This window comes from Lissotriton helveticus, chromosome 7, assembly GCF_964261635.1.
Source record: "Lissotriton helveticus chromosome 7, aLisHel1.1, whole genome shotgun sequence".
In the NCBI taxonomy this organism is placed as follows: domain Eukaryota; kingdom Metazoa; phylum Chordata; class Amphibia; order Caudata; family Salamandridae; genus Lissotriton; species Lissotriton helveticus.
In genome coordinates, this window is record NC_136068.1 from 1,315,208,340 (window position 1) to 1,315,233,330 (window position 24,991).

General features: G+C 47.5%; 1 long non-coding RNA gene across 1 annotated transcript in view; it reads right to left on the reverse strand.

Annotated features, from left to right (window-relative positions):
* Positions 1-2,488: 2,488 nt before the first annotated feature.
* The window catches only part of LOC144767379 (uncharacterized), a 182,230-nt gene continuing 159,727 nt past the window's right edge, over positions 2,489-24,991 (reverse strand). Inside the window, exon 4 of the long non-coding RNA XR_013598181.1 lies at positions 2,489-2,624. This is a non-coding gene — a long non-coding RNA (uncharacterized LOC144767379). The remainder of the gene's footprint in view (positions 2,625-24,991) is intronic.

Here is a 24,991-nt window from a genome sequence, read left to right on the forward strand (position 1 = left end):
AAAGTAGCACGTGCGACCAGGCCCTCAGGTTTTCCCTTTTGACATGGAAGTACGTGCTACTTAGGAAGCAGCGGCTCTACGTGGAAATTGTGGACCTGCGGGCCGCTTTTGATTTGGTCCCTTGCAATCTGTTGTGGAAGACCATGCTTGACCAAGGAGCTCCGGAAAACCTGGTATCTATGATTGCCAGATTGCACAAGGATAATTACGCCCAAATTAGGTGGGGGGAAAACGGGGAATTGACAGAGAGGATTCCAATCCAATTCGGGGTGCGCCAAGGATGTGTTCTCGCCCCATGCTGTTTTCCCTGTTTATCAATGATGTGGTTAGTTGTTTGATGGATTGCAAGAATGATGCCCCGTCATTGAACAATGCAAAAGTTCCCATCCTGCTCTTTGCTGATGATTCTCTAATAATATCTACAACTCCCATGGGTTTACAGGTACTATTGGACAAATGTATGTCCTTTTGCAAAGAAAGGAAACTGGAACTGAACACCTCTAAAACTAAATTTTAATGGGGGCAGATTTACGAGCCCCTTGCGCCACTTTTGCTTCACTTTTAACATGGGAAAAGTGACGCAAAAGTGGCGCAAGGGGTTTGTAAATCTGCCCCATGGTGTTTGGAAAAGTACAGGGCGGTATAAGAGAGGTTAAGATTCTACACAAACCATTGGAACGAGTAAAAAGTTTTGAATATTTAGGTATAGGTTTAAATAAGACGCTTAGAATACCAGTTGAGGAAGAGCTCTTTAATACTTTGCCAAAGATCTAAATCAGTAGTAAGATACTTAAAACAATCATATACCCAACCCCTCTCACTGGCCCTTAAAATATATCGTGCAAAAGCCGAAAGTGATGCCCTTTATGGAGCAGAGATTTGGGGTTTCATCTCTGTAAACAAACTAACTGTTTGTGAGAATAATTTGGTAAGGGCTCTCACTTCGGTACCTGTTACAACACCACTCACCCCACTTTTTTTATGATCTTGGGATAAAAAGAATAGGTGATCTAGCAGGCTTGAGACCACTAACTAATTGGCTGCGCCTATGGACCACTCCGCAACTACTTGATTATCGTAATTCTTTGCGAGAGGTCCTAGAACTCAACGGGGCAAGAGATCTACCCTGATTCAGACACGTTGCTAAATGGTGCAAAATATTGAACCTGACGGGTTTGGGGGAGCGCCCAGGAAGGGCAACTGAAAGTTACACTTTAAACCGTAAAGCTATGTACTGGGGCGCAGTAGGGGAATACTATACTAACAACCATAGTACTAGTCAACTAACATCTAACTTTTTTAATATTAAATCGTGCCCTTTGTTTGAACCCTTTCTTGACCTGATTTCTCCTCCTCTTGCCAATAGTTTGTATATTAGGTTTAGATATGGCAATCTGTCATTGAAGTTCCAGGGGAAAGAGGCGACTGGCCTAGTTTTAGATCTTTGCCCTGCTTGCCGTGACGTCAATGAAACTGTAGAACATATTTCGTTTTTTTGTACAAAGTACCAGCAGTTGCGTAGGGCATGGATTTGACCACTATGCCTTAACCTGGGTGCTAGGAAGCACCAGATTGCGTTCACGATTTAAAAAACAAATACTTCAGGGCCAATAGTTTTTGCTCTTAGTCGCTTTTTATTCTCTTTCTGGCTGGTGCGTAAAAAATTCTTATTACAGTAATGAAACCAATCTGTAACACTTTTTCTCCCAACACCGCATATGTTTTTTTAAATTCTAAGTTGGCACTTATGGTCCAGTATTCCAAAAGTTGGGTGGTTGTATAGTGCTCCCATTTAGCTTGATTATGTCAAATGAATTTATGTATTTTCACACAGTTGTTTTTAATCTGATTTGGGATGTCGTTTGTAGCTGTCTTTATAAGGTTTAATACTATTTAATTGTATGTTTATTTATGCTTTTAACCTTGTATACTTTGATGGTGTTTTGTACAAATGACCGAATAAAGTTATCTATGATGATGATGATGATGAGGTAGTTTGAGGATATATAAAGTTTGGAAATAAGTAGAGAAATGAAAAGAAATAATTAGATTGATTTTTAAACTAAAATACATGTTTCTAACAAAAAAAATTTTGGGTGGTGTCGTCATTTTCGAAAGTTTTTTGTTGCATTCTTTTAAAAAAAATGTCATAAGTCTTCCGAAAGCTTAAGTGGAAACAGCCCCTTTAGAACTGACAACAAACATACTCTCCTCTATGAATTATTGAAATAGTTTCTTGTAGTGCTTTTCCATAATTTGTTAGCAAACCCTCATATTTTGCTCACTGCACATTCATTTTCCACTGCAAAGAGCCAGAGGAAAGCATTATTTGCATTCTGTATTTCCTGCAGTTTCTTCTAAAGAACATTCTGAGGTGAACAATATAAATAAGAGGAGCGCCAACGAGTCTCAAATCGTGTCAATCCAAAATTTTGAAACCTTCTAATAACCAGTCCTTAGGCAGTAGATTCAATTCGAAAAGATCTTCTTCTTTATTGTAATGATCACAGTTCATTTCAACATGTCAAAAATAGCCCAAATCATCATCTTTTTGTATCAATCAAAATTAATTTCAACAAGTTAAATCAGCCGACGCGTTTCGTCCTCAACGGACATCATCAGGGCTGAAATAAATAATAAAACATGTATCAAAAAAAGTATCCTGTTCAAATATAATAAAGTTTCAAGCACCGTTATCCTGCAGCAACTCAAACATTATTCATGATTGTTCACATAATTTGTGTCTCCTGTCTATATCTATTCTACTGAATTTTTATTGTACATGATGGAGGAGAACCTATCTCATCATACAATGAAATGCCCACATCTTCCTTATAATACAAATAAAATAAGGAACAAGTTAAACAATTTATAATTTGACTGTCCACATACCTCTGATGTATAAATAAGGCATCTATATTTATAGTACTTAGCTTCCATTTCTTATGGCTGATGCTAGTATAGTAAACATGATTCTCCACTGATATTTGTCAATAAGTCGTCTGTAGATACCGAAAAATAATAATAATTTGGGGCCAGATGTAGGTCGGTCGGTAACGGCCGAAAATCGGTATTTTCGGCCGTTACCGACCGGTATATGGGTGACAGGTATGTAGGGGGCATTATTTTAACGAACCGGTAAAATTACCGATTCGGTAATTTTACCGATTCGGTAAAATAAAAAATCAGTAAAATTTACCGATTCTGAGGCACCGAGATGTAGGTGGGACTCTTTAGAGTCCCAGAGGCCTTACAGAATCGGTATTTTACCATCAAATCCAATTTGATGGTAAAATACCGATTCCGGTGTGCATGCACATGTGTGCATGCACACCTATGCCATGTGACAGGCAGACCTGCCCTTAGGGCATGTATGCCTGCCACATGGCACCCGAGCCTGTTTTGGGGGTGCCAGAGGGTGTCAAAGTGACTCCCCCTGCACCCTTGTGCAAATCGGTATTTACCGATTCGGTAAATACCGAATCGGTAATGCCCATTCATTCCTATGGGCTTCAAAGCCCATAGGAATGAATGGGCATTACCGATTCGGTATTTACCGAATCGGTAAATAGCGAATTCTTCAGAATCGGTATTCCAGCACATCTGGAATACCTACATAGCCACCCCTTAGATTTACCGAATTTTAATTACCGAATCGGTAAAATTCGGTAATTAAAAATCGGTAAATCTATTTTACCTACATCTGGGCCTTAGTGACCTAAGTTTGCCCAGGTTCTTCACAATTGTAGTTTTCAAAATTATCTACAAATAACGGAAAGTGCATTGCTGCATGTTTCCCACTATACTTTTAAGTCTAATTAGTGAAATACCCGACGAACCAAGATTAGAACTTGGTATTCACTTTCAACATTTTATTCTAGAATACTCGCCTCAAACAACTAACGAGGAAGACTCACCTCGCAGCACCCCAATTAGTCGCGTAGACTTGCTTTTTCTCTCTATTTCACTAGTGCTTAATCCCTGTATGTTCACACTAAAAATATTCTGAGGTGCTTGAACTCTCTTGAACTTCCGTCTTGTACTGCTTTCCTGGAACTTCCTATGCTCCTGAAGCTCATGCCTGCAAATGTATATTCATGTTTCACTTTCTCATGTTCATGCTTCGCTTTCAAGTGCCTATTCATTGTAGTTGTTCCAAAAGAATACAAGCCTGTGAGCCCTCGGCTCTGCACCTGGTCACAAAAGTGCAAGTGCACATACTATCAATCCATATTTTTCTTGAGCTTTTGCATAAAACAATTCCCAGATGATGGAGTCTTAGGAAACTTTTCCATTCAATGTGTTGACTCCGGTGCAGATCACCTCATCATCACCTTCCTGATATTCAGGTGCAGAAGCGTGTTATAGTCCAGCACACTCTTCCTGCCAGAGTCTGACTTGCAGTAGTTTCAAGACTAAGGGGCATATTTACAAGCCCCTAGCACCACAGGAGCATCACTTTTTTTGACACTCCGGTTGCGCTGTGTGGTTGCCCATTTTACAAGGCCACAGAAAGCCGCTATCAGTGGCTTTACACGTCTTTGTAAATATGACCCACTTTCACGCAGTCAAAGGGGCTTGTCATGGGGGTTGCTGTGGGTTTTCCCATGCAACACCCATGGCTTTATGACACTGCCTAAAATTTGTAAATCTAAGGCAGCGCCGAAAAATAACGCCTTTCCAGCGGAGGCGTTAAAGTGGCTCGTCTGTTGCTCTTTCTATGTGTGCTAGATTCTGCAGCACACAAAGAAGGAATAAAATGTCATTAATGATTGTTTTTTTGCTATATGTCCCTTCCTTCACAACACAATCATCCCTGCAAAGCAGGCACTCTTGCTGTGGCAAGGGTGCCTGTGTTGGCACACAGCTACTATTTTTGCGCCGGCACAGGAGAGAGCACAGGGGTGTACCGTATTCTTGTTAATATGGCGCATCCCTGCATTTTTAAAATGATGCAGCTCGGCACAGCAAAATTGCTTGTGCACCGCACTGCGTCATTTCATTGTAAATATGCCCTTACGTTTCAACTAATGTCTCATGCCCTACCCAAAATGATGGCACTGCTCTAGAGCAGAGGCTTTTCATGAAACTTTCACATATTATTTGTGTGGAAAAATGTATGAGTTATCAACAAATAAAACCACTGCTCTCTTTAAACTGGGCAGAATTTCCAGCAGTTTGTTAAATACCGCTGATTGCTAACATGATAAGTAGTCGCTCAAACGCTAATATATTTTTCATACAATATGGAGGTGGGACTTCCTGTTTTCAGCTAACGAAATTCCTGTTCCGGTCTCACTCAGAGCATTGAATTAAACAACTCCTGCATGTACACTGTTATATTTAAAGTGAGCCTAGGCTTCACCTCATCTCCTTTTATAAAGCAACTGTGTATCTGTACTGAAGTAAAATACCTTGGGGTATATTAACAAGAACCTCGTTAAAATTAATTAATGTGCAGGACATCTAATCTGGGCTTCTATTGGAATTCTACAACGCATATTATCAAGCCCATTATCGCAGTTTTAGTGGTTGTTTCCTGGCGCTAAAACGGCGATAATTTCAACGAGGTTCTTGCTAATATGCCCCCTTCTTCTTAGCATGACTGCTGAATGTGCATCCCCCACGTCCAAAGCTCTGCAGAAAGCAAAGAACTCTCCTGAAAGTCCAGAGCAAGGAAGCCTGCACACGGCTGTGTAATGCTCAGTAATCTGGATGCAGAGGCTGTTGCTGACTTTGCAGTGCACTGGCAAACACGACAGAACCGTTCACGCTGAAGTGCTCAGGGAACTCTACTGAGTGCCCAGCACTCGTAGCAGTTGGTTAAGTACACTTCACACTGTTGCCTGCAGACACAACACCACGATCAATGCTAAGCCCTCTGCAGAATACAGACAACCCAATTAAAATGACATACTAAATACATAAGCAACAAAGGCGGAAGTACTCTGAAATGCATGGGATTTTAAATGCGCAGCACCTTGCTGAATAGACAGTTCCCACCCTCCCAACCTCAGCACATCAGGAATGAGCCCATGCAGCTTGAATAAGGAATAAGTGCCACTTGTATAATGCAGGCTCCCAACAAGAGAGGTATTTAGCGCCTAAGAAATGATAGCTCCAGTCGTATTCTTGGCGGGAACCCGCCTTCCCTACTGTGGACGTTCTGTCCTCCTGCTGGAGCCTGAGTGCCGGCTTTTTCATGAACTGGTTATCTTGTCAGCCTTTGTCATTCCTTAAACGATTCTTTTGGAAAAGAAAGCGCAGGAAACCAGCCCTTGCATGATTTTTTTGAAGGGAAATGATATGTGGCATTATTATCACTTCCTCTCTGGCTCTACGGAAAAATTGGAAGGTTTCCTGCTAGGCTTGATTTTTTTTCCCAGATGCTGGCAACACTGAGGTAGAGTCAGTCATATTTAAGGTTGACTTTTGCTTCACTGCCCCAGCCTTAACCTTTCTGAGGCACTGGCCTTGCACTAGCGCCACGATGCTTTGCACTAGTGCTACTCTGAACCAGCCTTCATGTAATGCAATGTAAAGTGTATTTCTATAGCGTTCTGTTACTCCAAGGAGTGTCCTGCACTCTGAACCTCCAGTGATAACTGACTAAAAGAAATAACCACTAACCCTGCTTAAAAAGACATGTTTTCAGTTTCTTCCGGAAATGGGAGGTAGCTGAAATGCTCCGTAGCTCCAAAGGGAGTTTGTTCCATGTTGAAGGTCCTAGGAATGAAAAGGCCCCCCTTTCTGGACCACGGAATTCTAGGGATTTCGACCAGAACGAGGTTGGCTGAACGTAGACACTTAGATGGAGCATTAAAGGAAATACTTGTTCTGAGGTACCCAGCCCCAGACTGATGGAGTGCCCTGTGTATCAAGAGCAAGGTTTTGAAAAGGATCCTCTTCCTGGTGGGAAGTCAGTGCAGCTCACTAAGATAAGGGGATACATAAGTTCGAAGGTGGGAGGGCGAGAAGAGTATGGGCTGCTGCATTTTGGGCCATCTGCAGTTTACTGATCAAGTAATCAGACAGGCCCAAATGCAGTGCATTGCCTAAGTCAAGCCTAGATGTTATTAAGGCCGGCACTGCCAGTTTCCAAGCAGAAAAAGAAAGAAAATGCAGGAACTTCCAAAGCACACGTAACAAATCAAAACTGGTCCCTACCACTGCATTAACCTGAGGCAGAAAAGAGAGATCACCATCAAACTTAATACCTAGATTTTTTTAAGTTTGAGTTTATTGAAAGGGAAAATGAAGAAACAGCAAAAAGTATAAGCCAATTGATTACACAATAATAACAAAGAATTGGTATACCTAGATTTTTGACACAGCTAGTGTGGTGTAGTGGAGGAGGAGCAGCCACTGGCCAAAAGGGCTGCCAGTGCTCGTCTGCTCTTACACCAACAAAGAGTAGTTCCGCCTTTCCAGCATTACATTTCAGCTTAAGGTGAAAAACTGCTACCAGACAGGTTCAGATTTTTTCACCATGGAACACTCAACCCTACCCCAGGAAAAAGTAACTGGGCATCATCAGCAGATAATTTTTGCCTCCATGTCCGCTGCCAAGAATGCAAGAGGAGTTCGATATATATTGAATAAATTAGGCCTTAAGGCTGAACACTGTGGCACTCTCACTTGCAGATAAAAAGACCCATAAAAAAAGTGGGCACCAGATCTCTTGCCCTCTTCCATCCAGGATCAAAGCTGCCAGTCTCACGCATGTCCCCTGATTCCAACAGCTTGGAAATGGGCCAGGAGTGTGAAGTGCGGTACTATGTCAAAGGCTGCTGACAGATCAAGCATAATCAGCACAGTCCTGCCCCCAACATCTAAGGTATCCCTGATGTAATCTACCACCTTTCACTAGCGCTGTCTCCGTACCACAGCTGCGACAGAAACCAGATTGACTTGGATGCAATAAGTTATTACTTTGCAAGTAATGGGACAGCTGATGGTTGACATACTTCTCCAGAACTTTCAGGAGGGTTGGAAGAAGAGAAATAGTTCTGTAGTTGGATGGATCACCAGAGTCAGACTGGGCTTTCTTCAGCAGAGGCAAGATTTTAGTCTGCTTCCAGACACAGGGTACTATGGATGATGACAGGGAAGCATTTGAGGAGATTATTGGTCAGTGAATTAATGACACCTACCCCTAAGGCCAAAAGGCCACGGGGCAACAGATCAGAAGGAGAGCCAGACTTAAGACTACAGATTGCTAATATCGATCCTTCCAAAGAGATCGAAAGGGTCGAGTGATGTATTAGGCTGGACTGCTGAATGTCCCCCATTATCTCCTTCACCTGCAAAGAAGGGTGGAGACTGGCTTGAATATTTGCAATCTTGTTCAGGAAATAGTGAGCCAATTGTTCACACCATTCCAAAGTGGGCTCCTGCCACCCTACACTGGCATAAGGGGACGTGAAGGTTTTCACAATTCATAACATTTCTCTAGACTTGTTGCCAGCTTTTATAATTCTGCTATCAAAAAACATTTTTTTGCAACTTGAATCTCTTTATGATATTTGTTTAAAGCAGCTTTATACCTAGCTTTAGCAGTCAGTTTATATGATAACATCTACTGTATTTCAAGATGTTTACACTTACTCTTAACTTCTTTGAGGGAATCTGTGTATCAGGGAAAGGAAGGTGTAACTCGGCTCAACTGCTGAAAAGGTTTGGGCGCCATTTCACAGGTTGTAAAGCTAATCCAATTATCCAAGAGGCCAGTATCAGTAACCACATCACCTGAGAGAGCAGGCACTCTCTCCTCCAATACCCTACAAAAGGCCTCTGACTGACTTTTGTGAAAAGCTCTTGACACCCGAGACACTGACCCACCTTGAGGTTGAGTCCTCCCTACACAAGACCACCTAAATGTATTCAGATAGTGATCCAACCAGACAAGTGGGGTGGGAGTACCCACTTCCAATACTGCATTAGAAAATATCTGATCTAGAACTTGACCAGCTCGATGTGTAGGCTCAAGCACACATTAGGACAAGGCAAAGGAAGAAGTGCTGTCCTGGAGGGAGAATTCCTCCTTCTCCTCAGTAATATCCTTATGGAGATTAAAGTCTCCCAAAAAAATAAAGTGAGCGCATCTCAAAGCCTAAACTGTCAAGGGATTGAGGAAAGGGTCGGCCCGGACCGGAGGTCTGTAAACTAAGACTCCCACCAAGAATTGTTTAGGTGAGAGGGTGAGGAAGACACCAAGTGTCTCTGCTCCTTCCAGACACAGAATAGGAATTAGTGTGCAATCAAAATTATCCCTAAACATCATAGCCACTCCTCCTCCTCTACCACTCGAGAGATCCTGTTTGCATATTTTATAGCCCTTTGGAACTGCCGAGAATATTGCAGGACCAGAGGATTCAGTTAACCAGGTTTCAGTTAAAAATATTACACCCAGATTCTTCTCACATTAGAGATAGCAAATGTTATCAGCATGTTTAGGCAGGGACGGAGCATTAATCAAGGTTGCAGCTCAGCTTCCTGAGGCACTGGCCTTGCACTAGCCCTGCCCTACTTCGCACTAGTCCTACTCTGCACCAGCCGTAACAGCGCAGCTTCCTGAGACACTGGTCTTGCGCTAGCTCTGCCATGCTTTCTACTAGCGCTACTCTGAACCAGCCTTAACAGCCTTCCTGGGGCACTGGTTTGCACTAGCCCTGCCATGCTCTGCACTAGCACTACTCTTCATTAGCCTTAACAGCTCAACTTCTTGAGGTACTGGCCTTACACTAGCCCTGCCATGCTTTGCACCAGCACTACTATGAACCAGCCTTAACAGCCCACCTTACTGAGGCACTAGCCTTGCACTAGCCCAGCCATGCTTTGTACTAGTGCTACTCTGCACTTGCCTTAACATCTCAACTTCCTGAGGTACTGGTCTTACACTAGCCCTACCATGCTTTGTATTGCGCTATTATGAACCAGTCCTAACAGCCAAGCTTCCTGAGGCACTGGATTTGCACTAGCCCTTTCAAGCTTTCCACTAGCGTTATTCTACACCAGCTTTACCAGCCTATCTTCCTGAGGCACTGGATTTGCACTAGCCCTTTCATGCTTTCCACAAGCGATACTCTGCACCAGGTTTAGCAGTCTAGCTTTCTGAGGCACTGGCCTTGCACTTGTCCCCCATTGCTCTGCACTAGTACTTCTCTGAACCAACAGCCCACTTTCATGAGTCACTGGCCTTGCACTAGCCTTGCCATAGTTTGCACTAGTCCTCGTCTGCACCAGCCTTAACAGTGCAGCTTCCTGAGGCACTGGCCTTGCACTAGCCCTGCCATGCTTCACTTAGTACACTGCAGCAGCCTGAACAGCTCATCTTTCTCAGGCACTGGACTGCACTAGCCATGTCATGCTCTGCACTAGCGCTACTCTGCACCAGCCTTTACAGCCCAGCTTCTGGAGGCAATGGCCATGCACTAGCTCTGCCATGCTTTATAAACTAAAACTACTCTGCACCATCCTTAACAGCCCAGCTTCCTAAGGCACTAACCTTGCACTATCCCTCCCATGTTTTGCACTGTCACTACTCTGCACCCGTCTCAACAGCCCAGATTCCGGAGGTATTGGCCTTGCACTAGCCCTGCCGTACTTCTCACTAGTGCTGCACTGCACCAGCCGTAACAGTCTAGCTTTCTCAGGCACTAGACTGCACTAGCCATGTCATGCTTTGCACTAGTGATACGCTGAACCAGCCTTAACAGTCTTCCTGAGGCACTAGCCTTGCACTAGTCCTGCCTTGCTTTGCACTAGTGCTATTCTGAACCAGCCTAAACAGCCAGCTTCCTGAGGCACTGGTCTTGCACTAGCCCTGCCATGCTTTCCACTAGTGCTACTCTGAACCAGCCTTAACAGCCTTCCTGTGGCACTGGCCTCGCACTAGCCCTGCCATGGTTTGCACTAGCACTAATTTGCACCAGCCCTACTAGGCGAAGGGTAGAAAAGGGACATCTTACATTATTTACCCCTGATGACATCACAAGCATCTATATCTATGGCCCACCCTTCACCCTTTAAAAGTTTCCTATGAGTTGGAGAGAGACAGATTGAAGCTAGTTGTGGAAATTACAATGGAATCTCAAAGCCCTGCACCGGAAAAAACACAGCTTGAAGATCATGCTTGTGCAGTTTGCACAGCGACTGGTTTGCGAATTTAATTGCAATTTGTGATGTAACCTTTGTACTTTGTTAAAACTCAAATTGTACATTCACTGGGGGCTGAAATCTGACCTGCCTGATTAATATTATCTAGGCAGTGCACAATGTTCACCCCCCTGTAATTGGGCACGAATGCAGGGATGGAGGCCTCCATGCACAGCAGACATCCATCTTGTCCATGCATTTGAATTTCCAAAATGCAAGATGCATAAAATGCAAAAATACGCAATATATAAATATGCAATATTTATATATAATGCAAAAATATATATTTTAAATCGGCTATTTTCCATTAATGTGAAGGTACTCCTTTAAATAGATGCTTACTGTTTGAGAAGACTTGGGAGGGAGGGTTACCACTCCCCTCCCTCCCTGCCCCCGAGGACGCTGACACGATTTTGAGCTAAGGGGTTGATAACTGATCAATGGCAAAGTCAAGGCAATCATCGACACCGGCGCCTCAGTCAATGTGATAGGTGTCTAACAGTACCACCAACTTAGGCCCAAGTCCCTCCTTACACTGTCCATAACAAGAATATTTGCCTGCGGAAGATCAAGAGGTAATGACGACGATCCACGTCATAGACCGCGAGGCGGACACCCTGATCGGTAGCCACACCGCTGAGGATATGGGGCTGGTGTCCTTCGCGAGGAGTGTTCAAACACACCAGGTCGAAGATATCCTAAACCGGTTCCCTGAACTATTTCAAGGGCTAGGTCACCTCAAGTGCCAGCCCATCAAGCTGCACATTGAAAAGACCGTAACCCGGTGGCACTATGACACTGACGGGTCCACTTCCACCTACAGCTGTTGGTGGAGAAAGAGCTGGAGTAAATCGAGAGCCAGGGCATAATTGAGAGAGTGTCAGGCTCAACGATGTGGGTGTCGCCGATGGTAATCATCGAAAAGCCCAAGCAGCCGGGCACAATACGATTGTGCATCGACATGAGACTCCCCAGTCGGGCGATCAAATGAGAGCAACATATCCCCCCAACGATGGATGATATAATCGGGGATGTAAACTGATCCCGATGGTTCTCCAAGTTGGACCTCAATGCATGGTATCACCAATTACCCTTAGCCGAAGAGAACAGGTATATAACAACATTTAGCACTCACCTACAGCTGCGGTGCTAGAAACGGCTGAACTTCTGGATATCATCAGCGGACGAAGTTTTTCAGAACACCATCTGAGCGATGCTGTCAGGGCTACAAGGTGTGCTAAAGGTCAGTGACGATATACTGATCCACTCAGCGACAGCTGCAGAGCACCGCAGACACCTGAAAGACACCCTACGGCGCCTCAGCGAGCATGGTGGGACGCTACACCAGGAATAAATTTCATTTTTCCAGCCCTCCTTGGAGTTCTTCAGCTATGCGTTCACCAAGAGGGTATTCAGGTGGACCCCCGCAAATCACAAGCCATCCAGGATGTGCAAACCTCCAGCACCCCATCGTAAGTGAGGACCTTCCTCGATATGCCCACCTACTGAGGGCGGTTTATCCCAGACCTCGCTACCCTGGCAGAACCACTGCGAGCCCTCACCAAAACGGAAGCCAAATGGACCAGGGGTATTTGGGAAGACAAGGCATTCCAGAGCATCAAAGATGCCCGCCTCAGTGAGGCCACCCTAGCAAACTTCAATCCAGCCCATGAGAAAGAGCTCTGGTAGATGCAAGTCCGGTGTGCCTTGGTGTGGTGCTGACCCAGGAACAGGAGCCGGGACGATGGGTCACACTAGCATTCGCCAGTAAGTCGTTGAATCCAACCAAATCCAGATACGCCCAAATCAAGCCCAAATCGTTCGTCATCAAGTGGGCGTGCAATCATTTCCACCTGTATTTAAGCAGCCAACCCTTCACAGTGGTGACCGACCACCAGCCAGTAGTCCAGTTGTTTAAAGGATCGGCTCCACACCCACCGCCATGGATCAAGAGGTGGGCTATCAAGCTGCAATACTACCACATGGAAGTGGTGTACCGCGCAGTAGCTAAACACCCTGCAGACTTTCTATCTCGGCACCCTACACAGCGGAAGACAAATGGACCTCCCGAAGAATCGGCGCACTACATTAGAATGATCTCAGGCCATGACCTTGGGTGACATCCAGAAGGCGGCTGAGCTTGACCCCGTGTATACCAGGACCCTCCAAGCTGTGCAAAGAAGGTCATGGAGAAAATTTCTTCAACAGTCAAACGACTGCCGGCCGGTACCCCACAGAGCCACTCCGAAACGCACCCACGGACCCTTCACCTGCCAAGCCTGCCAATTCACCTGCCTCCGAACCTGCACCGCACCTGCCAAGCCGAACCCCAGCAACAACCACCTCAAGTGCATCCTGCTCAACACCCGCTCCGTCCACAGGCACGCCGTCGAACTCTGGAACCTCCTCGACTCAACATCACCAAACGTCGCCTTCCTCACAGAAACATGGATGAACGCCTCCTCAGCCCCCGACATCGCCATAGCCATCCCGGATGGCTACAAGATCACCCGGAGGGACCACGTCAACCAAACCGGAGGAGGCATCTCCATCGTCCACAGAAACACCATCCGCATCACGACCATCTCCGACGACACCCTCACCGCCGCCGAGCACCTTCACTTCCAGATACACACCGACCCCAAGACCACCCTCAGAGGCACCCTCATCTACAGACCCCCGGGACCACGCACACAATTCAGCGAAGCCATCGCTGATTTCGTCAGTCCGCACGCCCTCACCTCCACAGACTACATCCTCCTAGGGGACCTCAACTTCCACCTGGAGAACAACAAGGACTGCAACACCGCCGCCTTGCTGGATAACCTCGCCAACCTCTGACTCAAGCAACTGGTGAACACCCCCACCCACTACGCCGGCCACACGCTCGACCCCATCTTCTCCTCCAGCAAGCACATCTCCTTCAGCCACGCAACCGGACTACACTGGACAGACCACAGCTGCGTCCACTTCAGCTTCAGGAAAACCATGACCCACCACCACCCACAACAGGTTCCCCACCGAAGCTTTTCGCAAGATCACCACCGACCAGCTCACCACCACCCTCAGCCAGAACCCGCCCACCAACAAGACGGTCCCCAACGAAGCAGCCCGCAACCTCACACAGTGGCTCATCAACTGCACCGACGAACTCGCACCACTAAAGAATCCTCCCTGCAGAACCGGCAGCAGGAAAGCCTTGTGGTTTACCAACGAACTCAAAAACTCCAAGAAAACCTGCCGCACCCTCGAGAAAGCCTGGCGCCACGACCAGACAGCAGAACACATGACTGCCCTCAAGAACGCCACCCGCAAACACCACCAGCTGATCCGCACCACCAAGAAGACAACATTCAAAGAACGACTGGAAAACAACACCCACAACAGCAAGGAACTCTTCAGCATCGTAAAAGAGCTCTCCAACCCCAGCGCCTGCTACAAAGACATCACACCCTCGCAAGACCTCTGCGACTCACTCGCCTCGTTCTTCCACCACAAGATCGACGACATACATAACAGCTTCGGCGCGCAGACCATGGACCCAACCACCGAACCTACGCCACCCACCACCACCCACTGCACCTGGACCCCGGTCAGCACTGAAGACACCACCCGCCTGATGAACACCATCCACTCCGGCTCCCCTACTGACCCTTGCCCACATCACATCTTCAACAAAGCCGACTCCATCATCGCACCCCAACTCCGGAACATCATCAACAGCTCCTTCGCATCCGCCACCTTCCTGGAGAGTTGGAAACATGCCGAGCTGAGCGCCCTCCTAAAGAAACCCACCGCAGACCCCACAGACCTCAAGAACTTCCGCCCCATCTCGCTCCTCCCCTTTCCAGCCAAAGTCATCGAGAAGACCGTCAACAGACAACTCTCTGCCTTCCTCGAGACCAACGGATCCCTCGACCCCTCACAGTCCGGGTTCTGAGCAAACCACAGCACAGAGACCGCCCTCATCGCAGCCACCGACGACATCAGGTCCCTGCTCGACAACAGAAAAACTGCTGCCCTCATCCTCCCGGACCTCTCAGCAGCCTTCGACACCGTATGCCACCGCACCCTGAAACAGCGCCTCAGCAACACCGGAATCCAAGGAGCGGCCCTGGAGTGGATCATCTCGTTCCTCGAGGGAAGAACCCAGAGAGTCCGCCTCCCCCGTTCCCCTCCTCGGCCACCAAAGTCAACTGCGGCGTTCCGCAAGGATCCTCACTCAGCCCCACCCTCTTCAATGTCTACATGAGCCCTATCGCAGCCATCGCACGCCAAAACAACCTCAACATCATCTCCTACGCCGACACCCAGCTGATCCTCTCCCTCACTAACGACCCCTCCTCCGTCAAAGCCAACCTCCAAGAAGGAATGAAAGACGTCGCGGAATGGATGAAGATCAGCCGTCTAAAACTGAACTCAGACAAAACGGAAGTCCACATCCTCGGACTATCTCCCTCCACCTGGGACGACTCCTGGTGGCCCCCTGCCCTGGGCACCGCACCCATGCCAACGGACCACGCACGCAACCTGGGCTTCATCCTGGACTCCTCCCTCACGATGACCAAGCAAGTCAAGGCCGTCTCGTCATCCTGCTTCAACACCCTGCGCATGCTCCGAAAGATCTTCCGATGGATCCCCACCGAAACCAGGAAGACGGTCACCCAGGCCCTCGTCACCAGCCGTCTGGACTACGGGAACACCCTCTACGCTGGAACCACAGCCACACTCCAGAAAAGACTCCAGCGCATTCAGAACGCCTCAGCACGACTCATCCTGGACATCCCTCACCACAGCCACATTGCCGCCCACCTGAAAGACCGGCACTGGCTCCCCGTCAACAAGAGGATCACGTTCAGACTCCTCACCCACGCACACAAGGCTCTCCATGACACGGGCCCGAAGTACCTCAACAGCCGACTCACATTCTACACACCCACCCGCCAGCTCCGTTCCGCCAGCCTCGCTATCGCCTCTGTCCCACGAATGCGCAAATCCACCGTCGGAGGAAGATCCTTCTCCTACCTGGCAGCCAAGACATGGAACTCCCCATTCACCTACGGCTGACCCTGGACCATCTCTCCTTCAGGAAACAACTCAAGACCTGGCTGTTCGAGCAGTAGCGACCCCCCCCCTCAGCGCCTTGAGACCCTAACGGGTGAGTAGCGCACTATACAAATTCTGTTGATTGATTGATTGACTGGTCCTCGGAGAATAAGGATGAACTAATCAAGATGTGGAGATTAAGAAACAAACTCAGTGACACGGAAGAAGGTATCCTTCTGCGGTGTTCCCACTTAGTGATCCCCCGGACACTTCGGCAACAGGCCACCCAGCTCGCACATGATGGACATCGAGGTACCACCAAGATGAAATCCCAGATGCGGGAAAAGGTGTGGTTCCCGGAATTGGAGGCAATGGTGGAAGAGCTGGTGCGCAAGTGCCGGGCCTGTCACAGTTAGAACTGGGGTCTCTAGTTGCCAATGGTTTGCACCCTTGTCCAAATAGGAACATAACCCCTGCTCAACCCTGTGGTAGCTTGGCACGAGCAGGTAGACTTATCTCAGAGGCAGTATGTAAAGCATTTGTGAACACATACAATAATACAGTAAAAACACTACAAATGGACACTACACAGGTTTTAAAAAAATAAGTATTCTTTATATAGACTTAACACAAGACCCAAACTACAAAAATCCACAATACAGTATTAGGAGAATTACTTTTATATGGTAAAAATAGCTTAGTTCAAAGATGATGGTAAATGCAACACGTCTCTCACAAAGTACCTTTAGATGCATAACGCAAGATAAACAAAAGGTTCCCAGGGAAAGCGATGTGTCGGTTCCTTGCTTCGGGGGAGGTGATGAGTCTGTTCCTCATGCTTGCGCAAAGTAGGCGTTGCGTCTGTTCCTTACCAGAGAGGAGGTGATGCGTCGATCTCGTAGTGCATTCGGTTGCAATGCAATAAGATGGCGCCTCAATGGGATGCGACCGTCCGGTACAATGCGATAAGATGGCGTCTTTGATGCGATGCGATGATGTGAAGAAGATGCGTGCCTGCCCGATGGCCGTGCGGCAACTCAGGAACTTCTGAGCCATGACAGGCCCTGTGACACGCATCTCCGGTGATGCGACGGTGACTCTTGCGGTGGCAATACCCTTCTCCGGTGATGCGACGACAAACAGATGTGACAGTGAAACGCTTCTCCGGTGATGTGACGGCAACAGCTGCAGTGGTGACACGCCTCTTCTCGTTGCATCGCCCTACCAGCTCCCAGGGTTCTGCAGACAGAATTCCCAGCAAGGAAATTCAGGGGAGAGCTGGTGGTGAAGTCTTGTATACCTGAGACTTCAGCCGGAGGTAAGCAAAATTCAAGCCCTTGGAGATTCTTCTTCAAGATGATGAAAGTTCAATAAAAGTTCCTTCTCCTTTCCTTGGCAAATAAGTAACCATTACAGGCCAACCCCAGAAAATAGCACAATGGCATAGGGGCAGTTAAATCCTTCAGCTTCTACGGTTCCTCTCCTTGGCAAAGATTTGTCTTGATTCCCAGAAGCGATCTAAAGTCTTGGGGTCTGGGCCCCAATATTTTTACCAGTAATTTCTTTGTTCTCTGAAGGCAGAGAGTGTCTGTACCTGGCCAAAACCAGTTCTGTCCTCCCTTGTGCAGCTTCCTGCCAGGAGGTGGAGACAGCATTGTTGAAATCAGACCTGGCCCAGGTAGCTGAAATGCGACCCCCCCTACTCTCTATTCTATGAGGGCTCAGGGGAATGAAAGGAAATCTCCGCCCCTACTCTCTATTCAGCCAAGGTCCAATTCAACCCAGCCCTGACTCTTCAAACTGCTGGAGCCCAAGCCCTCCTGTCACTCACAAACAAGACATGCAATACACAACCTAGCAGAGGCAGGCTGGATGGTTAGGTAAGAAAAGACCTACTTTCTGAAAGTGGTATTTTCAAACACAGAATGTAAAAATCCCCTTCACTAAAAGATGTTGTTCAGACGTAATAAATTTGTTTTTCTACCATGTTCCCTGGATCAGTTAGGATTATAAGATGTTATAACTAAACTGCCCACTCTGGCCTATGGGGACTGGTAGCCTTGCAATAGTGAAAAACAAAATTGGCTGTAATTCACTATCAGGACATGCCACACACACCAGGGATTGTCCTACCTTTTACTTACAATGCACTCTGCTACCTTAGGGGTGGCTAACATGTAGAAAAGGGAAGATTTAGGGACTGGTAAGTGGGTGCACTTACCAAGTCGGCATGGCAGTACTAGACTGCACACAGGCTCTGCAATGGCAGGCCTGAGACACACTTTACAAACTGCTTCTGTGGGTGCACAATAAGTGCTGCAAGCCCACCAGCAGAATTTGATCTACAGGCCCTGAGCACAAATGGTGCACTGTACTAGGGTCTGACAAGTAAATCAAATAATCCAATCATGGAGTCACTAATCCATTACAACAATTTACAAAAGGGAGCACTTGCACTGTGGCACTGAATGGCAGTGGCACAGTGCCCAAAGCATGTAAACCAGCAAAAACAGAGGAGAAAACAGCGAAAAATGGAAGGGAGACTCACGCAAATTGTACCAGGTCTAACAGTCAGCTAACCAGCTTGCCGGACCACCCGGCTACATTGTTGATGGAAGAACCCTGCACCGACCTGTGGTCAAAGCTGAGCATTGACTTTGGGAGCTTCCTGGGGGGGGGGGGGGTGGAAACCACACTTGTCCTGGTAGATGCCTACTCCAAGTACCCAATTGTGGAGGTAATTCCGTCAACAGCATTCATACACGTGGCACCCATCCTGGAGAAAAAATCTTGCGACATTCGGCTTCCCAGCCGAAATCAGGAGCAACAATGGGCCCCCATTTTATGGAGAGGATTTTGCGGAGTTCCTTACTCAGCGAGGAATCCACCACCACCGGATTACCTCGCAATGGCCCCAGGCGAACAGCCATGTAGAATGGTTGATGCGTGCGCTGAACAAAACACTGCGCATCGCCCTTGTCGAGCAGGCCAACCTGGAATAATGTCTAAACCTGTTCCTCCGTGAGTACAGGAGCACTCCCCAATGCACAATGTTACAGCCCCCTAGGCGATGATGTTCAATGGAGTGGCCTAATGCCCGCCTGTCCGGGTTGGAAATCTCCACCTCATGAGGCCCGAAGTACACAAGAAAGGAGGAAGCCAAGGAACAACCCAGCCAGCACATGCCGCAAGGCCATGCAATTATCGTTCCAACATGGTGCAATGGTGCTTATCAGGAATCGACACCCATGAGGCAAGTTCAAAACCACCCATGAACCAGGGGCCTGGACGGTCGTGGCCAAGAGAGGCACCATGGTAATAGCCCGACGAGGGACGGAAGAAGTCTCTCGTAACATCTCCTGGTTCAAGGAATTTCCGTGAACCCCATCCGGACACGTCTCAGAGTCCCCTCCAGAGTTGGCATGGAACTCCGACGACCATCCAGCCAACAAACAGGACGAAGGCACATGTCTAGAGGAATCCGGAGAACCATCATCAGACCCACCACCAGTCATGACTTTACGGTGTGACTCACCTATCCGTAATAACCCTCATCGCTACAGTTTCAGATCAAACCCTCAGCCAAGCTCCCGGCTTCAGGACTTTGTCAAGGTCTAACTTGGGAAGGGATGTAACAGGTCAACTTTCCTGTTGTCCAGTGACGTAACTGGATACTGGTGTAGCACATCATCCGTGAGCTAGGCGTGGCTCATGGGGTTTAATAAAAAGGGGAGGAACCGCACGTGGTTCATCTCCCGAGCTAACACTCATTGTGTGGTGTGTTTGTATCCCTGCGCTGCGTAGCGCGCTAGCCAGTATATCATAAATATATTGCCCCCATCACAGCAATCACGCTATCTGGTTGGGACCTGAACCGGTGGTGTCAGGGAAGATGAAGGGCCAAGGAGCCGGGCCACTGACCTTTAGGTTCTCCTGTACTGAAAAACCTGTGCAGCCCATGATGTCAACACAGCAGCTCTGAACAGCTGCCATGATTCACACACCACGCCCACACAGCAGAGCCTGGGTCTCGTGTTGTGCCATCAATATAGGGACATCCCTCTGTTCCTGGGCACTCATGTGGGGCGAATTCCACACGCAAGTGGGTTCTCACTGTGCATCATTTAGGCACTGATATGACCTGTTTCGATTTCCATATGGTTGCTCTAAACACAAGGAAAAGAAGAAACTAGATCAGCGAGACAATGTGGCCTGGCGATTAGAGCTGCTTCCTTTGGAACCTAGAGATGTTTGCTCGAATGCCGGTCATCGCCCTTGACCTAACATCGTGTGACTCTGGGCAAATCACATAATCTCCTCGTCCCTAAAAATGCAAAATGCATGCGCGTAATCATCTGTTAATCTAAGATCGTCTCCCAGCCCAAACCATCATGCAATGTGCAGCACTTCACAGCTAGGCGGCGCCATATAAGAACCACTATATACATCACACGAAGACAGTTGACTCACTATTGCCGACACCTCCCCTTCAAAATGCCAGACTCAGCGTGGTTCCAGGATTCTTCAGCGAAGCTATGAGATACGAAGAGTTTAAAGTGGAAAATATATTTTTCTGAACATTGCAGTGAAAGTTCTGTTCTGACTTTTTTTTTTAACTCGCCATAACATTAAAATTGCATGCTCAGATAAGCATTAGCGTCGCTTGCCTGTGCCTAGCCGCCATGTAGCATCATTTTCGTCATTGCATTGGTTGCCTTTTCTCCGTTCTGCATTCTTATGCTCCTGGCGAATTCATCTACGTTGTGCTGCTCAGCTTTAATTTCACCCTCGGCTGACCTGAAAAATACCTATTTTGCTTTCAAGCCGAGCCTAAAAGCGGGGCTGATGCTATTCGTATGCGGATTGCGGGGTGGAGGGCATCTTCCCCTTCTCTGCTGTGCACCCCGGCCCTGCCTATTAGAGCGGGAGTAGCGTAAATGTAGGCCTTCATTTATTACCTTCCTCCTCCGTTTTGCTCGTCCCACTATTGACTTATGGATCGAGCGACGTCACCTTCCTGTCTCGATAGAATTCACCCAGCCAAAAAACACTCTCCTACCTGACCCTGGGAAGAATACTTCCCATACTTCATATAGGAGGGTCCCTTGCCCAAAACTTCCTGTGTTGGACGTGGAATCACCACAATGCCAAGGGTAGAAAAAGTGACATAACTTGTGCATCATGTGACTATCTGTAAGTGACCTCACCTGACTTTTGGGAAGGATGACCGCATGATAAAAGAAAAGTCACAGTAAGTGACATTATTGAAGTAAAACTATATAACAGGTACAGGACTAATAAAAGCACAAAACCACTACTAAAGATGATTATTGTTCAATTTTGTTGCAAACTACATATTAACTCGTGCACTGCCATGGTATGCTAGAAGCAAAGTCTTGATATGACGCGGCTAGGCTGTCATCTACACAGATACAACCATCATATGTTTAACATACTCATAGGCAATTAGAGACTAAAATGCACAAGCATGACCCAAATGCCCACGCGACCCTTAAATAGCCATGCATAACCATTATATGGCCAGCCACACCCAACGTAGCCTGAATTTAAGCGTCACAATAAAAAGTGTATCTGTATATGCCAAGTGCAGGCTCTAGGATTATCATGTCACTCAAGGTCATTATGAACGCTGTCTCCAGTCCTGGACTACTTACCTTTGGGTGTGCTGGTGCAGTTGGCTCAACTGAAGCAAGCCAAGAATACAACTAAGAGAGTGCAATTATTAGTTATATGAAAGCCCCAGACTGGAGATTTTGGTGTCTTTTCATCTTGAAATGATTTGGCAAGCCTTGGACATTTTTTAATGTAGAGAGGAGCCAGGTAATCGAAGGCTAAAAGTAGGAGAAATACCAAATTGTCTCAGGTGAAAAGGGGAAATTAATTAAAACTACCATATTATGGCCATCACAATGCAATGAGGACAGGTCTTCAAACTCCTTTTGGTTATGGGAGCATTCAAAGAACTGGACACTACAACTTTGCATGCAGTACAAATAATTACATCGAGGTGGGAGGAATACCATTTTTATTCTTTGCCCACATCACCCCCTTTTCACCCCAATCCCGTTGCTGAGGGAATGATGAATGAGGCACTGCATTGTTCTCACAAATTCATGTCCCACTGGGGGTGGATTGTCACAAGGCTAGGATATTTCCCTCTGCTCACTTTCCACAACAGAATTTCTTCTATTTGCATTCCTTCTTCAGCTCTGCTCACTGTTGCGTAGGCCATGGGTACTCGTAAATACTTAACCATGTGGTGCAAAGTGCTGTCGGTGGCATGCCTAAAGGTTCACACTAATGCCAGCAATGCCAAGGTTGGGGAGATGAAAGGTGGGCTCAGGGTAACGCAAAGCAGATGCAGGGTGTAGACAACAAACCAAGTCTTCACGTGACTTCTGTCTCCCACCAACGCTCTATTCTCAAGCACAAAGAGTTAAAGTCAAAGCATTAACTTCTAATGTAAAATATGAGAGGGAAAGAAATACTCATCAATGATAATGCACCCTATTATGGTAATGGGGCTGCCCCCAGGGCAGCCGTGAACTCGTACTGGCCTCAGGGCAGCGCATTCATGTGAAAACACGTTGCAGCGGCTCCGTGTTTTCACTGTGTAGGCAACACCCACCTGCACTTTCATAGGGGATTCGAGATACCCTTGCAGGTGCTGCACCCGCCTGCATGGGGATGCCGGGGGGCTCCATGGGACCTCCTTTACCTCCTGCAGAGGGCTGCCCTCAGAGGGCGCACTGACAGTGCGGCACCTTTTAAATGGCGCACTTTCAGTGCGCCTCCTGCGGGCTTCTTTGACTCTGCGCCCCTGTCTGTAATATGGGGCGGGCACAGAGCCAGAAGAATGCCCTCATTTGCATAGGACACACCCCTATGCAAATGAGGGAACACCCTCTGAAGGTAGCGCTGGCGCATTGAGTGAGCAGCGCTATCGGTATTTTTGAAGGGGATGCACAAGCATCTGCAGTCACCTTTTTTGAGGTTTTCAGAGAGTTTATATTGTTTTTACCTTTGTAGTGCACGATGTCATTAAAACTAAAGGTGCTCCTAAAGATAAGTTGTCTAGGACATCTTCTTTTTTTCTTTAACATTACTTTAGTTAATGTGTAAATGAAGTATGTCCTGCTCTGTCAAGTGAACAGAAGCCCAGTGCAGCTGTTCACCAGGAGGCCACAATTAGAGGTCAGGAAGGCCGCATGCGCCCAGGTCGTACTTTGAGTGTTCCTGCTCTAGGCTGTAAACTCTTTGCAACTTATTACCGTGCTCTGTAAAATCATCCCTGTATTTGACTGTAAAAAATCATCAGATCCCTTTCCTGTGTGTATAATCTGCACAGAAAAAGCTGCATGCCCTCTGCAGGCCTCCCAAGATTTTGACAAATCTGTTGCCCCAATATTGCCCTACCCAACCCTACCTGAAACATAGATCAACAGCTACAGAAGTGGTTAATTGCAGCCACTCTGAATCACCTGACTTTTGTGCCCTTAGCTCCTTTGAGCCACAGGCAGCAGCAGGCAGCAGCAGCATAGAAGACCTCATATCCCTACCCCCATAGAACACCTCAGACCATCCTGGAAGTATGATAAACTCTAGTTTCAGAATCTCTAGTAAGCCCACCCCTCAGTCAGAGCATTGTATCTTTTGGTTATCCCCCGCCCCCACCATGTGCTGTGGACTTGGAGGCCAATATCTGGTTCAGAGTTCCAGCATTTGAAGTGCAACTTGACTCCAATAGTCTCTTGAGTTTTACACAGACTTGAACTGTTATGCAGTTGATCAGTAGAAGTAAGGTAAAAGGCTGGAATGATTCAAACACTTTTTTTAAATAATACAACCAAGATGGATCGCACACCACTAGCCTCTCCTCCGGGTCGCCCCTTAGCACTCTGGTACATGTAGTGCATGTAGATGGACGAGTAAAAAGTAGTTCACCACAGTTGGTGCGAGTAGTTACTCGTTATCCCCAAGTTCTCTGGACCCGAGACATGGCCCGGGTTTCGGGACAGTTTCCCTCGTCAGCAGAGCAGTGTTTGGGGTGGATGAGAAGGCCGCCAAGTAACCGTCACAGGCCCTGATGCCTCTCCGGCGCGCAGGTGCGTCTCCATGAGCTCATCAGCTCAGGGCTCACGGGAGCCGTTTAAGTACAACCAAGATGGATCGCACACCACTAGCCTCTCCTCCGGGTCGCCCCTTAGCACTCTGGTACATGTAGTGCATGTAGATGGACGAGTAAAAAGTAGTTCACCACAGTTGGTGCGAGTAGTTACTCGTTATCCCCAAGTTCTCTGGACCCGAGACATGGCCCGGGTTTCGGGACAGTTTCCCTCGTCAGCAGAGCAGTGTTTGGGGTGGATGAGAAGGCCGCCAAGTAACCGTCACAGGCCCTGATGCCTCTCCGGCGCGCAGGTGCGTCTCCATGAGCTCGTCAGCTCAGGGCTCACGGGAGCCGTTTAAGTACAACCAAGATGGATCGCACACCACTAGCCTCTCCTCCGGGTCGCCCCTTAGCACTCTGGTACATGTAGTGTATGTAGATGGACGAGTAAAAAGTAGTACACCACAGTTGGTGCGAGTAGTTACTCGTTATCCCCAAGTTCTCTGGACCCGAGACATGGCCCGGGTTTCGGGACAGTTTCCCTGGTCAGCAGAGCAGTGTTTGGGGTGGATGAGAAGGCCGCCAAGTAACCGTCACAGGCCCTGATGCCTCTCCGGCGCGCAGGTGCGTCTCCATGAGCTCGTCAGCTCAGGGCTCACG